This window comes from Octopus bimaculoides, chromosome 2 (genome assembly GCF_001194135.2).
Source record: "Octopus bimaculoides isolate UCB-OBI-ISO-001 chromosome 2, ASM119413v2, whole genome shotgun sequence".
Taxonomy (NCBI): Eukaryota; Metazoa; Mollusca; class Cephalopoda; order Octopoda; family Octopodidae; genus Octopus; species Octopus bimaculoides.
Window position 1 is genome coordinate 138,009,544 of NC_068982.1, and position 14,818 is coordinate 138,024,361.

At 37.6% G+C, this 14,818-nt stretch overlaps 1 protein-coding gene across 1 annotated transcript in view; it reads right to left on the bottom strand.

Moving 5' to 3' along the window:
- The window catches only part of LOC106873534 (dnaJ homolog subfamily C member 8), a 38,536-nt gene that overhangs the window by 17,391 nt on the left and 6,327 nt on the right, over nucleotides 1-14,818 (bottom strand). The gene's annotated exons all lie outside the window — the stretch shown is intronic.

Below are 14,818 nucleotides of genomic sequence, written 5' to 3' on the forward strand. Positions count from 1 at the left end.
ATTTCACCAGTCCTCAGTCAAATCGTCTAACCCATGCTAGCATGGAAAGTGGACGTTAAACGACGATTATATATATATATATATATATATATATATATATATATACGACAGGCTTCTTTAAGTTTCCGTCTACCAAATCCACTCACAAGGCTTTGGTCGGCCCGAGGCTATAGTAGAAGACACTTGCCCAAGGTGCCACGCAGTGGGACTGAACTCGGAACCATGTAGTTCGTAAGCAAGCTACTTATCACACAGCCACTCTTGCGCCTATACTGATAATATTTTAATTACATCTTTAAGTATGGGAGACAACCCCAGACAGGTTTCTGTCTAATTATAAGTTCATTTTATAATATCAAAGCATGCACAATTACTTCTGATTATGTACACTAGTTCATTAGTTGAACTGGTGTCTAGTGTCAAACTCGGTTGCAATACAACAACCGAGTTCAACATGAGACACCTGAAGAAGGGTGGAGCATACCACAGCTGAAACCTAGCGAAAGCAACAATCAAGACGACACCAGTTTGACTAATATAAACAGTATAAATTCCTCATCTTAGAAACATCGAATTGAACTATTTCTGAGTTATTTATTCTCTAGACTTTTCTATTCCTCTTTGCCAACCAATGTCGAATCTTCTATATTTAATTAGTGATTCTCTATCAACAAGTACAGTCAAATCTTTACTTTGCCAATGGTATCTCTTAGACTTGCCAAAAGAATCAAAACACTATTAGGCCAGGACTAATTAATATCGATTTAGCCTCATAACATATAGGCAGCGAGCTGGCAGAATTGTTAGCACACCAAGCAAAATGCTAAGTGGTATTTCATCTGTCTTTACGTTCTGAGTTCAAATTCTGCCGAGGTCGACTTTGCCTTTCATCCTTTCAGGGTCGATTAAATAAGTACCAGTTACGTACTGGAGTTGATCTAGTCGACTTAATCCCTTTGTCTCTCCTTGTTTGTCCCCTCTATGTTTAGCCCCTTGTGGGCAATAAATAAATAAGAAATGTTAGCACGCTGAGTGAAATGCTTAGCGGTATTTCATCTGCCGTTACGTTCTGAGTTCAAATTCCACCAAGGTTGACTTTGCCTTTCATCTTTTCGGCGTCGATAAATTAAGTACCAATTACGCACTGAGGTCGATGTAATCGACTTAATCCCTTTGTCACTCCTCCTTTCTCCCCTCTATGTTTAGTCCCCTGTGGGCAATAAAGAAATAAAAACATAATGATTTCTAATTGGTTTCCTTAATATTTACTAAACTGTATATGTCAACATTAATTCAACGGGTGAAGGGCAAAACAATGACCATGATGCAAAGAGAAATAAAGCAGTTTGTCTGATGTTCTACCCACTTCAGCAGACCCGTGCCTGTGCCATGTAAAAAGCACCGAGGACACTCTGTAAATTGGATGGTATTAGGAAGGGCATCCAGCTTCCCAGCTCCTGTCAAACCATCCAACATGGAAAAGGGACAGTAAATAATGATGATGGCATCAATCATGTGGTTTTGGGTTCAGTCCCATTGCATGGCATACTCAAAAGTGTCTTCAACTATAGCCCTGGGCCCACCGAAGCCTCATAAGCAGATTAACTAGATGGAAACTCAAGTGTGGTTGTGAATGAGTAGCACCATCATACAAGTGATGTTTGCTGTCGGTTTTCCATGAAAAACGTGTCTGACCATGGGAAATATCACCTTCCTTGGAAAGAAGTGAAGGTTGGTGACTGGAAAGGCATCCAGCTGACCCACACAAGCATGGAAAAAAATGGACACTGAATGATGATGATGATGATGATATTTTTGAAATCTCAAGAAATCAAAAATTTGATAACAGTATTATATAATGTATTACTGATCAATATTCTTATTTCAGCTCTTTACATAACGAGTTCAAATCCTGTCAAGATCAACTTCATCTCTCACCCTTTACTTTTCAAGGTCGATAAAATAAAGTACCAATCAATTACTGGTATCAATGTAATAGACAAAGCCTTTCAGTTCAAAATGTGCTTTTGATGGTCGGGAAAGAGGGCTATTGATGGATGGTTTCATAATTTGCTGACCACTCCTCAAACACATATATAATTCCCTTCCCTCAATCAGTAGCATAGAATATTCAGTTACCATCAGAGTGGAGAGCCTAATTTGGTTATTTGAGCTTTAGACAGCGCATCAATGCTTGATATCTATTTTTTTAACAACACAGCATGAATGAGTAAAAAATGAAATAAATTTAAATAGTACAAAACCTTGCTGTAACTTAGGATGTCCACTATGGCGCTAGCCTAATTTATGACTGCCTTAAATAGGGGAGTAAACCAAGTATGTTTTCCCTAAGAAGCTGTCAACAATTTTGTTAAAATAATCTGTCAGGAAACATATACCTCTTTTTCTTGTGGTGTATACGTGCACACACACACACACATACACATACAAACACATATATATACACATACACACACACACAAACACGCATATATATATATACATACATACACACACATATATATATATATATAGTGTTTTATGTGTAGAAAGAAATGTGAGTACATTCTTATTTTTCTCACAGTGAGGCTTTGACTTTTCAAATTTCAGTTTTGATTAATGTTGCACTATATATAAACAAGCGAGTGTGTGTGTGTGTGTGTGTGTGTGTATATATATATATGATGAAGATCTATATATATATATATATATATATATATATACGCACACACACATACACACACTAGAACTGTAACACAAAGATGAATTTCATAGATAGTAAATAAACGTCAACATCTGATAACCACCAGAAACTGACTTTTACTGATGCAGATATCAGCAATGTTTGTTCTTTTTTCGGGGCTTTTTTTTTTCTTTTTTGTAATGTAACGTTATCTTAGTATTGAAAGCATATGTATGATTGAATATGAAGAGGCAAACAAATGAATATATGTACGGATTCATGTACAAATGTACATTTGCATACATGTGCATGTATATGCATGTGTGTGTGTGTATATATATATATATATATATACACACACATGTATTTGTTGCTGCATTTATATGTATTGGTGCCTGCATGTTGTAGGAGGAAATCCAGAAAAAAAAATGAATGGAAAGAGAAATAACATTTATAGATAAAACAAACACAGTTTAGATGGTGAAGCAAGCAGTGGATGATAAAACAAAAAAAATGATTCTTTTTAACTCCAATCCCATGAAGAAGACCTACAAATCCTTCCCTTGTAATCTTATCGCGTTAATAACTAGAGCATATATAACGTCATGTGTAATCTGTTACAAATTTGCATCAGTATCACTATCGTCTTATTTCGGCTTGATTGCAACAGAATATGGAATAGAAAATTTGGTAAAACAATCTCTGATAGACAACATGTGTGCATGTGTGCAGTAAAGTGCATGATAGCTACTGCAGAGCTGAATCTCATACTCAGCTCTCATTCCATTTCATTTCATATTTACATTCTATGAGCAATACATTTACATATATATACAGAGATACATATATATATGCACAAACACAGAAACACTTACACACACACACACACACATATATATATATATATCATCATCATCATCATCATCGTTTAACGTCCGCTTTCCATGCTACCATGGGTTGGACGATTTGACTGAGGACTGGTGAACCAGATGGCTACACCAGGCTCCAATCTGATTTGGCAGAGTTTCTACAGCTGGGTGCCCTTCCTAACGCCAACCACTCAGAGAGTGTAGTGGGTGCTTTTACGTGCCACTGGCACGAAGGCCAGTCAGGAGGTACTAGCAATAGCCACGCTCAAAATGGTGTATTTTACGTGCCACCTGCATGAGAGGCAGTCCAGCGGTCCTGGCAACAAACTCGCTCGAATGTCTTTTCACGTGCCACTGGCACAAGTGCCAGGAAGGCGATGTTGGTAACGGTCACGCTCAAATGGTGCTATTTACATGTCACTGGCATGGAAGCCAGACAGCTGGTGCTCTAACAATGATCACGCTCGGACGGTGCTCTTAGTGATTTACTGGTACAGGTGCCATGCACAAACACAAAAACACTCACACACATTATATATATACATATATATATTGTTATAGTTTACATCCACTTTGTCATGTTTGTATGGGGTGACCAGAGTTTAGTGAGGCAGATTTCACTATAGCTGAATGCTCTTTCTGTTACCAATTCATACCTGTTTCCAAGCAAGGTAATATTTCCCTATGGTCTGACATGCTTCCATTAAATATTACGAAACAATGACATTCATTTACAATAACCATGTGATGCCGACACAAGGAGACACACACACATAGAAGCATGATCTTCAAACATTGGGCCTCATGGAGGCAATGACAAGTAACTGAGACCTTTGATGATGTGCCATCTTTGAGAAGACACATCAAGCCAAGTGAAATTGCAGTCACAGCCAATAACAGTGTTGTGTAACTGGCACAAGTGCCAGTGACATGCAGGGAGTATCCTTCAAACATTGAGCGATATGCTGTGTTTGAGAAGACCCGTCAAGCCAAGTGAAATCATTGTTCACATGTAGCACAGGCATGGCTGTGTGGTTAAGCAGCTCACTTTGCAACCATGTGGCTTCAGGTTCAGTTTAACTGTGCAGCAACAGCAGTGTCAGCCTTCTACTATAGCCCCAAACCAACCTTTGCAAGTGAATTTGGTCAACAGAAACTGTGTGGAAGCCCATCATTATCATCATCATCATTTAATGTTCCCACCCATTCTAGCACGGAAGATGGACATTAAACAATGATGATGATGTCCATGCTGGCATGGGTTGGACAGTTTGACCAGGGCTGGTAAGCTAGAAGGCTGAACCAGACTCCAATCTGATTTGGCATGGTTTTCTACGGCCGAGTGTCCTTCCTAAAGCCAACCACTCTGAGAGTGTAATGGGTGCTTTTATGTTCCACCGGTATCTGTCATGACTGCGATTTTGCTTGGCTTGATGGGTCTTCACCTCAAGCATGACATAATGCCAAAAGTCTTGGTCATTGCCTCCGTGAGGCCCAATGCTCAAAAGGAACTCTGCCACTTTGCCTCCGTGAGGCCCAACACTTGAAAGGAACTCAGCCACTTTGCCTCCGTGAGGCCCAACGCTCAAAAGGTACTCTATATGTGCCACCAGCACAGGTGCCAGTTATGTGACATCAGCATCAGCCATGACTATGATTTCACTTGGCTTGATGGGTCTTCTCAAGCACAGTATATCGTCAAAGGTTTTGGTCACTAGTCATTTCCTCTGTGAGGCTCAAAGTTTGAAGACCATGTTTCATCATGTATAAATATGTGTGTGTGTGTCTTTGTGATTGTTTGTCGCCTACCACCACTGATAACCACTGTTGGTTTGTTTACATCCCCACAACTTAGCACTGTGGCAACAGAAACTGATAAAGCATGTACCAGACTTTAAAAATAAGTATTGATGGTTAATCTATTTGATTAAAACTCTTCAAGGGAGTGCTCCAGAATGGTTGCAGTCCAATGACTGAAACAGTAAGATAAAAGACGTTCATACACACACACTCACACAGCAGTAGATGCTATGCTGGAGAGACCCACCCTACCTATACAAACTAGTAAAAAGAGACATAATGATGACAAAAAGATTGCTAGTATACAAGTGTTTCTCAGCTTCTACAACCAAATGATCTGATATTTACAGATAAGTGAATTCAATTGTAAACTAAACAGATACGATTGTGTTTTCCTGAAGAATATTCTACATAATTCAAAATTTGGGAGCAGTAAGTTTCTATAGAACTGTTAACCTCATACATTTACGTTTCATTAGAGTTCAGTAAGAACAGTTGCCATGACACGGGAAGAATGTAATGTTTTGGATTGTTGCCAAACATCTGAGAGTGAGGAAGATCAAGAAAGTGTTGTCACCTTAGTCATAAACTATTAAAATTTGATCCAGATTTTTTTAGCCGTTTGGGTTTCAGTTTTCTCCATACTAGAGAGTTCTTGGGCCATGAGCTGCACCAGATTTGAACTTGAGACCTATGAGCTAATAGTCTGATATGTTAACACAGCTAAACCAAACAGTTTTAGTGTCAGATCTTGACTGTATAAAGTACGATGTGTTGGAGAAGTCAACACTGGCATCATTTGAAAATAGACTAAGGCATGAAGTTTGTATCATAAAGCTAGGGGCAGTCTCAAGCAGGCTGCCACCAAAAGGATTAAGTCTTGGCTATCCTATTTTTAATCCTTTTGCACTTAAACCAACCATATCAGACCCAAATATTCTACCTGTTTCATGTTCAAATTGGCCAGATTGGGCCCCTCGTCTTACCTTCCAATGGCATTCTAAAGATAAACAATTACATCACTGAAATCTCAAAGCTATGAGATAATACAGGATTAATTCAAAACAATGTGAATAAATGAGCATAACATTTGACAGAGTTAACCTAAAGGCTAAAGGGTTAAGGTATAAAATAACTGGGATTTCATAAAATAACTGGAATTTTTTAAGGTGGTGTGATTTCTAAAGAGATTTAGTTGTTATTTGTAGCAGGTGTCTGGAACATAAACATGAAACTTAAAATTGAAAGTTTGTATCATAGAACCAGGGATGGTCTCAGGTGGATTGGAATCAATAGATTTTAAGATTAAACTTAGATTTTTACTACTTCTACTACATAAATTTGCATGTTCTTTGGTTGGTTTGCTGGCTGGATGTATTTATTGTCACACAAAACTTACAGAAGTTTCCTCACCAGATTGGAGCCTTTCTCAACTCCATGTCAGCTTGAACGTCACTGGATGAAACTAACTGAAGTAGACCAGGTGTGTTCCCTCTAAATGTTTCTCTCCGCCTTATATCAACTTGAAAGCTTTGTAAAAGAAAAAGAAAAACAAAACTGGCACCAAAGAGGGTTCCAGTTGATCCGATCAATGGAACAGCCGGCATATGAAATCTAATGTGCAAGTGGCTGAGCACTCCACAGACATGCGTACCCTTGTCATAGTTCACAGGGAGATTCAGTGTGATACAGAATGTGACAAGGCTGGCCCTCTGAAGGTGGCGAGCTGGCAGAATCGTTAGCACGCCAGGCGAAATGCTTAGCGGTATTTCGTCTGCCGCTACGTTCTGAGTTCAAATTCAGCTGAGGTCGACTTTGCCTTTCATCCTTTCGGGGTCGAATAAGTAAGTACCAGTTACGCATTGGGGTCGATATAATCGACTTAATCCGTTTGTCTGTCCCCTCTGTGTGTAGCCCCTTGTGGGTAGTAAAGAAGTAAGGCTGGCCCTTTGAATTACAGGTGCTACTCATTTTTGCCGGCTGAGTGGACTGGAGCAATGTGAAATAATGTGCCACTGAGAATTGAAATCACAACCCTACAATCATGAGCTGAACACCCTAACCACTAAACTACTTGCCTTCACTTGAAAGCTTTGTAAACTGGATGGAAAAGCACAGCAGTGGCCCCTTGAATATAAACACTATAAACATATAATGGGTCCTTGAATTAACTGACATTTGTAACCAATAAATTGGATATCTTTCATTATTTTCAGTCACCAAATTGCAACCATGTCGGGACACAGCATCCAAAGGTTTTTTTAGTTGATTTTATTGACATGAGCATTTATTTTGTAAAATTCATCATCATCATCGTTTAACATCCGCTTTCCATGCTGGCATGGGTTGGACAGTTTGACTGAGGGCTGGCAAGCCAGAAGGCTACACCAGGCTCCAATCTGATCTGGCAGAGTTTCTACAGCTGGATGCCCCTCCTAACGCTAACCACTCAGAGAGTGTAGTGGGTGCTTTTTACGTGCCACCAGCACGAGGGCCAGTCAGGCGGTACTGGCAACACTCAAATGGTGCTTTTTACATGCCACTGGCACAGGACCAGTTAGGCAGCACTGGCAACAACCACGCTGGAATGGTGCTTTTTAAATCACTAATTTACTTTTTGACATAAACACAACTCAACTCATTGTTGTATGCTACACAGCTTCCATCTACCAAATTCCACTTTCAATACATTGACCCTCAGGTCAGTCAGAGGGCTACAGCTGAAAGCACTTGCTCAAAGTACTACACAGTGGGATTGAACTTGGAATCACAAGGTTGTGAAGTGAACTTAACCATACAGCTATGCATTGTGTTTTCCTGAAGAAAATTCTACATAATTCAAAATGAGAGAGCAGTGGGTGCCTATAGAACTGTTAACCTGATACAGTTCTGCTTCATCAGAGTTCAGTAAGTACAGTTGCCATGACACGGGAAGAATGTAATGTTTTGGATTGTTGCCAAACATCTGAGAGTGAGGAAGATCAAGAAAGTGTTGTCACCTTAGTCATAAACTATTAAAATTTGGTAAAGATTTTTTTCACCTTTTGTGTTTCAATATTCTATATACTAGAGAGTTCTTGGGCAATAACTGAATTTATAAAACTTTTATTCCTAACACAAATTGGGTTACTGAAATCGCTAATTAAGTAGACCTTGCACCACAAATATTCTAAACACATTTAAGAACCAGAAATATTCCAAACATTCTAAATATTCCAAAATTTAGCAGTTTGAATATTCTACAAATTCAACACTGTCAAAATACTAAGGAACTCTAAAAGATGATACAACCTGATAAGATTTAAGAAAACAAATTACAGTAAACTCTTTAAATTCTCGGAAACTTATTGAAACAATAATATTGTTGATATACCAACACTTGGCAGGTTCAAAATACTGTGGCACCAACTGATTTGGAGAGAGTCAAAGCGAGCTGGTTAAAAGGAGTTTTGAAATACACAGAACCAAACACATGAGTCTAGTAAACTCAGAAGCAAGCTAAAAAAATGGTAGATGAAAAGGAACTAATAAACTAGTTAATTAGAACACTGAACATATGTTTCTCATCAAAGATACATAATATCAGCTGCGTAAAGTAAAAATTATAGTAAATTGATGAAGAGATATCTTTGAAAATATGTATGTTTAACTGTGAGATTGATGACTTCCCAAAGGATATTAATACTGTGAGTAAAAAAAGGGAGTTTCAAACTGAGGAACTGAACAGAATTACAGTTTTAATTTGCTAAGTACTTATCATTGCTACCATACAAGTATCATAGTGCCACAGATAATGGAAAACACAGGCTGCACCAAGTATTCATATGGAATATAGGACAGGCAATAAAACATGGCTAACGGAAATTAAAAAAATATGTATATAAGAATTGATCAGAGTAATTAATGTTGTAGAATATAATAATAACGATGTAAATAATAGCTGTATCTGATAGCGGCAGTGGGAGTACAAGAATCATTTAATGTAAATAATTGTGCATGCATTGTAAGGTTGTGGAGTGGGGTACCACCACAGTTATTTAATGTAAATAATTATTGTATATTTACATGAAAGTAGCAGTGGTGGTGAAGTGGTGGGGCACAACAATTGCATAATGTAAATAATTGTTGCACATGTGTGCCTGGCGTTGGTGGAGGAGGAAGCGGCAGTATTGGAGGATGTACAACATTTCTTTTTAAGTGAATAAATAGTTGTTGAACATGTATCAGGTGGTGTTGGCAGTGACGATGAATGTGCAACAATTAGTTAATGCAAATGTAAATAAAACTCACCATACATTTACCTGATGGTATTGGTAGTGGTGGTGGTGGTGGTGGTGATGGTGTGTGCACACACATTTAATGTGAATGCAAATAAAACGACAATGTTGGTAATAGGTGTATAACATTTATTGAGAATAAAAAAATATCAAATAAGACTGCTTCTAAGACGAATACTGATAATAAAACCACATGCCACAAAGATGCATATACGAAATGATGTAGGTTAGTCGGTCCAATAGAGACAAAAATAACAGAGGTAATGGTTTAACTCTTTTGACACCAAGCCCCCCCCCACCCCTCCTGGGACCATGCCTGGTTAAAATATGATACAAAACTCCTTGTTTTAATCAGCTCATCATCATCGTTTAATGTCTGCTTTCCATGCTAGCATGGGTTGGACGATTTGACTGAGGACTGGCAAACCAGATGGCTACACCAGGCTCCAATCTGATTTGGCAGAGTTTCTACAGCTGGATGCCCTTCCAACTTTTGTGAAAACAAGTGCAAACAAAAGAAGATGTAAATGGCACACTCTGCTAATTCTATCTTTCTTAAAATCGGTTTCCCTACAAATATTTCCTTGCAGTTTAAATCTAAAGGGATGTCTACTTGAAACTCTAATGAACAACTCGGTTACAGAGACATTAGATTTAAAAAATAAGAATAAAAATATAATGAAAGTAAACAAACGAAGTTTGTTTTAGAAGCGTTGAGATGTACTGAAAGATACAGAAATAATTTATTCTCAAACGCATGATAATGCTAATACAATAGCATGACCAGGATAAACTATCCCTATATTGCAGAAAAATATTGTTACCAGCCAGCCAGGAGACTCAAACTAACATTGAGTCTCATGGCTGGCCGGTAACGATTTTTTCTACAAAATATGGATAGTTTATCCTGTTCATGCTATTGTATTAGCATCATCATGCCTTTGAGAATAAATTACTTCTTCAGCAACAGTACTTTAAAGTAAAGATTTGCTGAATATCTCACATTGTGAGATTTAAAAATAGTAATTTTCTAAATTATTTCTGTATCTTACATCAAAATATATTTTAACATGGTCTGGAATCAGAATGAAAATGAACAAAAATAATTGTAACAATCACCAAATAGTAAATATTATGTTACCTGTAGATATTTTTAATTGTCACTATTAATTATATTTCATACATCAACCTTAGAAGGAGGAACAAACATCTTTAACCCTTCTGATATCAACCTGTCTGAGACTGTCTGTGGTTCTAGGATACAAGCTTCTAATTTTTAAGTGATCTAAATGAATATTTTCATGCTAACTTATGCTCTAAACACTAGCTTCATAATACACTAATCCTTCGCCATATCCCAGTTCACCTATCACACTCTGATAGGTACATCGTGGATTTTTCTGGCTAATACATGTAAATTTATATTGCAGACTCCTCAGTATATCACTGGTTTCTGTGGCCGAGAGGTATTTATATTTTTTTTTATGCCTAAAAATTAATAAACTAATCAATAGAAATACAGTGCAGTACTGCACTGTATAACACTTTAATAAATTTTTTAAAAATACGTAGTGTACAGTAGATGAGGAAACAAAGAATTGCACACACTATATGGAAAACAAAACTTGGGAGACGAGTGTGTGGTGGTGTTTTGCATTTATAATAAAATAAATATATACAAATTTATAAAAATAAAAACAAAAATACAGTACAGTATTTTTCAGATTTTCATCTATTCTGGGGGGTTCTGGAGCATAACACCCACAGTAGTCGAGGGATTACTGTAAAATTAATTTACTAAATTGTGTATTTAGTGTCATGTAAATGGCACCTGTGCTGGTGACATGCAAAAGCATCCATTACACTCCTAGAGTGGTTGGCATTAGGAAGGGCATCCAGCTGTAGAAACCATGCCAAATCAGACTGGAACCTCGTGCAGCTCTTCAGCTCAACAGCTCCAGTCAAACTGTCTAACCCATGCCAGCATGGACAACAGACGTTAAATGATGACGATGAATTGAAACAAAGGAAACATATGCCAACAGAAATATGAGAACTAATGGCTTAATACAAGATGATACAAGATAAATCAATGAACTGTTGTTATCTAACAGAATCTCTGTGTATCACGACAATAAGATAGCTGATGTTTTTAAGTAGGTTAAAAAATAAATTTACATTTAAGAATTATTGTATTAATTCATGCGTACGTCACAATATTTTATACTTGATTTTAGAAAAAAAAAAGTAGGATCCAACTTGAACACAGGCAGAGCTAAAATTATGAAGGAAAAAAAATTTAATACCTAAACATATCACTTAATCAGGGGTGTGACTTATGAGTAAATATGGTATTAACACATATCCTAAAACATACTTAAGTTAAAAAACCAATTTATTACATTGAAAAAATAACATCTATTACACACAACTCCTGTAATTACAGCAGGATTCAACATTAATTACTTATTTAAATCAAAATATATCACTACAAAATCCTCTACAAAAACCCAAACAAATCACAGATTTTCATTTCATTCAACATTGCAAACAAAACCTGAATAGACAGCAAAATTAATTTAATTGCAATCCACACCTGAAAACGTGGGGAAAAATTATGTACAATGTAGTTTTAAACCAGAGCAGACCCAGGTAAGAATGGACCCATCATCTGCTTATGCTCTGTCTCTGTATCCCTATTGTCTCTTCTATTTCATGAGTCTCTGCTTCTTACCGATATACAAATACAATCAATACAACTGTTTTTCTTATTACTCTATATCTCACATGCCAACCACACTCACAAAGAAAGATGAAACAAGCCAATGAGAGAACTACTACACGGTTGTTCTGCATTGCCAGAAATAACAACCAAATTTCCCTCATATACCACACCACTGTCTTTTAAAGGAGGGACATGTTGGAAAACATGATTCTAGTTACCCTGGAAAGAGGAAAAAATGATAGCATGGTTACAGGAGGAATATCTTTGATAACTGGTCTGCTAGATCAACCCCTGGCAAAGCGCTAAACAACAATAATAAAAAACATTAAGACTGACTTCTTACAGAGCCGAAACAGTACCCTCCAAACTATGCTGCTAGGGTAGCTTTCTGTTTCTGTTAGAGTCGACAGATTTAGTAGAAGCCCTGATTGACAAAATGGTGGGAGATGGTAGAATCAAACGAACATCATCACCATTGGTTTAACGTCCACTTTTCCAAGCGGGCATGGGTCAGATGCCCTTTCAATCACCAACCCTCGCCTGTTTCCAAGTAAGGTAATATTTCTCCATGGTCAAACATATTTCCACAGAAGACTGGGAACGAGAGACTCCACTTGTATGACAGTGACAATCACTTACGACTACCCCATTAAAACAAGGACACACAGACAATTGTATGTGTGCATGTGTATGTACATAAATCATCATAAATAAATGAACACACAAAGCCTTATGAGCGGATGGAAACTGAAAGAAGCTAATTTTGACGTTTTTAATCTGCCATGTGAGAAATATAGAGAAATATTGCGTTGTTTGGAAACAGAGGATGGTCGGCAACAGGAAGGATATTCGGCTGTAGAAAATCAGACTCAGTGAATCCATTTTCTGATAAACTGTAAAACACATACTGGTATTAACATACTGCACCCAATTCAGTCAACTGCGATACATTGAGCCCAATTCTATCAACAGTAATATATATTCGAGTCAATTCAATCGACAGTAACCTACGGAGGTCAATTTAATCGATAGTAATATATATTCGAGTCAATTCCAGTCTCTTATTACGTATAACTTTGATTTTGACAATTTGTAAATATGAGTTACCTTTCTTGAATTTCAGAGCACAACAAAATTTACATCGACTACTCTTACATATATCACGCACATCATATAATCTCTCTCTCTATCTCACACACACACACAATCTCATCGAGTGACGGAGTAGAATTAAAAAGCGCCAAAGACAATCCTTTTCACAGCCCCCAAAACCCACAAGCCAATTCTTGAGTGCTAAGAAGACGATGAGAAATGTCTTCCGTCTGGCTAAAACAGAGAAATGTGGTAGTGATGCCCGGCTACAGATTAAGTGTACCACCATCGAAACACATATACAATCCATCATATTGACTTCCAGATTCTGTCTACACAATTACGGTGCCATGGGTTGGGTCGAACCACGTAACGGAATCGAACTTGGAGCCATATGATTACTCCTTTATTCTTTTACTTGTTTCAGTCATTTGACTGCGGCCATGCTGGAGCTCCGCCTTTAGTCGAACAAATCGACCCCAGGGACGTAAACATGCCAACATTGGTTGTCAAACGATGGTGGGGGTGGGGACAAATACAGACACACAAATACAAATATATTTCCCAACCGAATGATTCCGGGTTCAGTACCACTGTGTGGCACCTTGGGCAAGTGTCTTCTACTATAGCCTCGAGCCGACCAAAGCCTTGGGAGTGGATTTGGTAGATGGAAACTGAAAGAGGCCGATCGTGTGTATGTATTTATATATATATAAATATATATATATAAATAATGTATATATATATATATATATATACATTATTTACATTATTTACATTTGACGGATATTCGTCCTCATCTTGTTTGTTGTTAACAACGTTTCGGCTGATATACCCTCCAGCCTTCGTGAGGTGTCTTGGGGAAAGTTCGAACCTGGGTTCTCATTCCTATCGATGTTACTATTATTATTATCATATTATTATTATTATTATTATTATTATTACTATTATTAATCAGGTCACTGCCGTGAATCGAACTATGAACCTTGGGGTTAGTAGCCCGCGCTCTTAACCACTATGCCATATGCCCGTGGGCAATTATGGGGTGAATTTTAAGGCTTATAAATCTATTATTTTTCTATCCTTCCTCAATACCGGTTCCCATATGCTATTCATATCTGCACTCGGTCTGCTTAGGAGGTTGTTGTGTCCTAGCATATGTGCTGCTTCTTTTAGTTTTCGTATTTTCCAGTGTTGTTCCCTGTCTATTATTTTAACTTCATCCCACAGGGGGAGGTGGTTTCCATTTCATTTTTCCATACATGATCAGCTATACCCGATTTATCAATATCTCCTCGTGTCACAGCTTTGCGATGTTCTTCTACCCTTATTTTGAGGGGGCGACATGTTTCGCCTTTGTATAACCTACCAC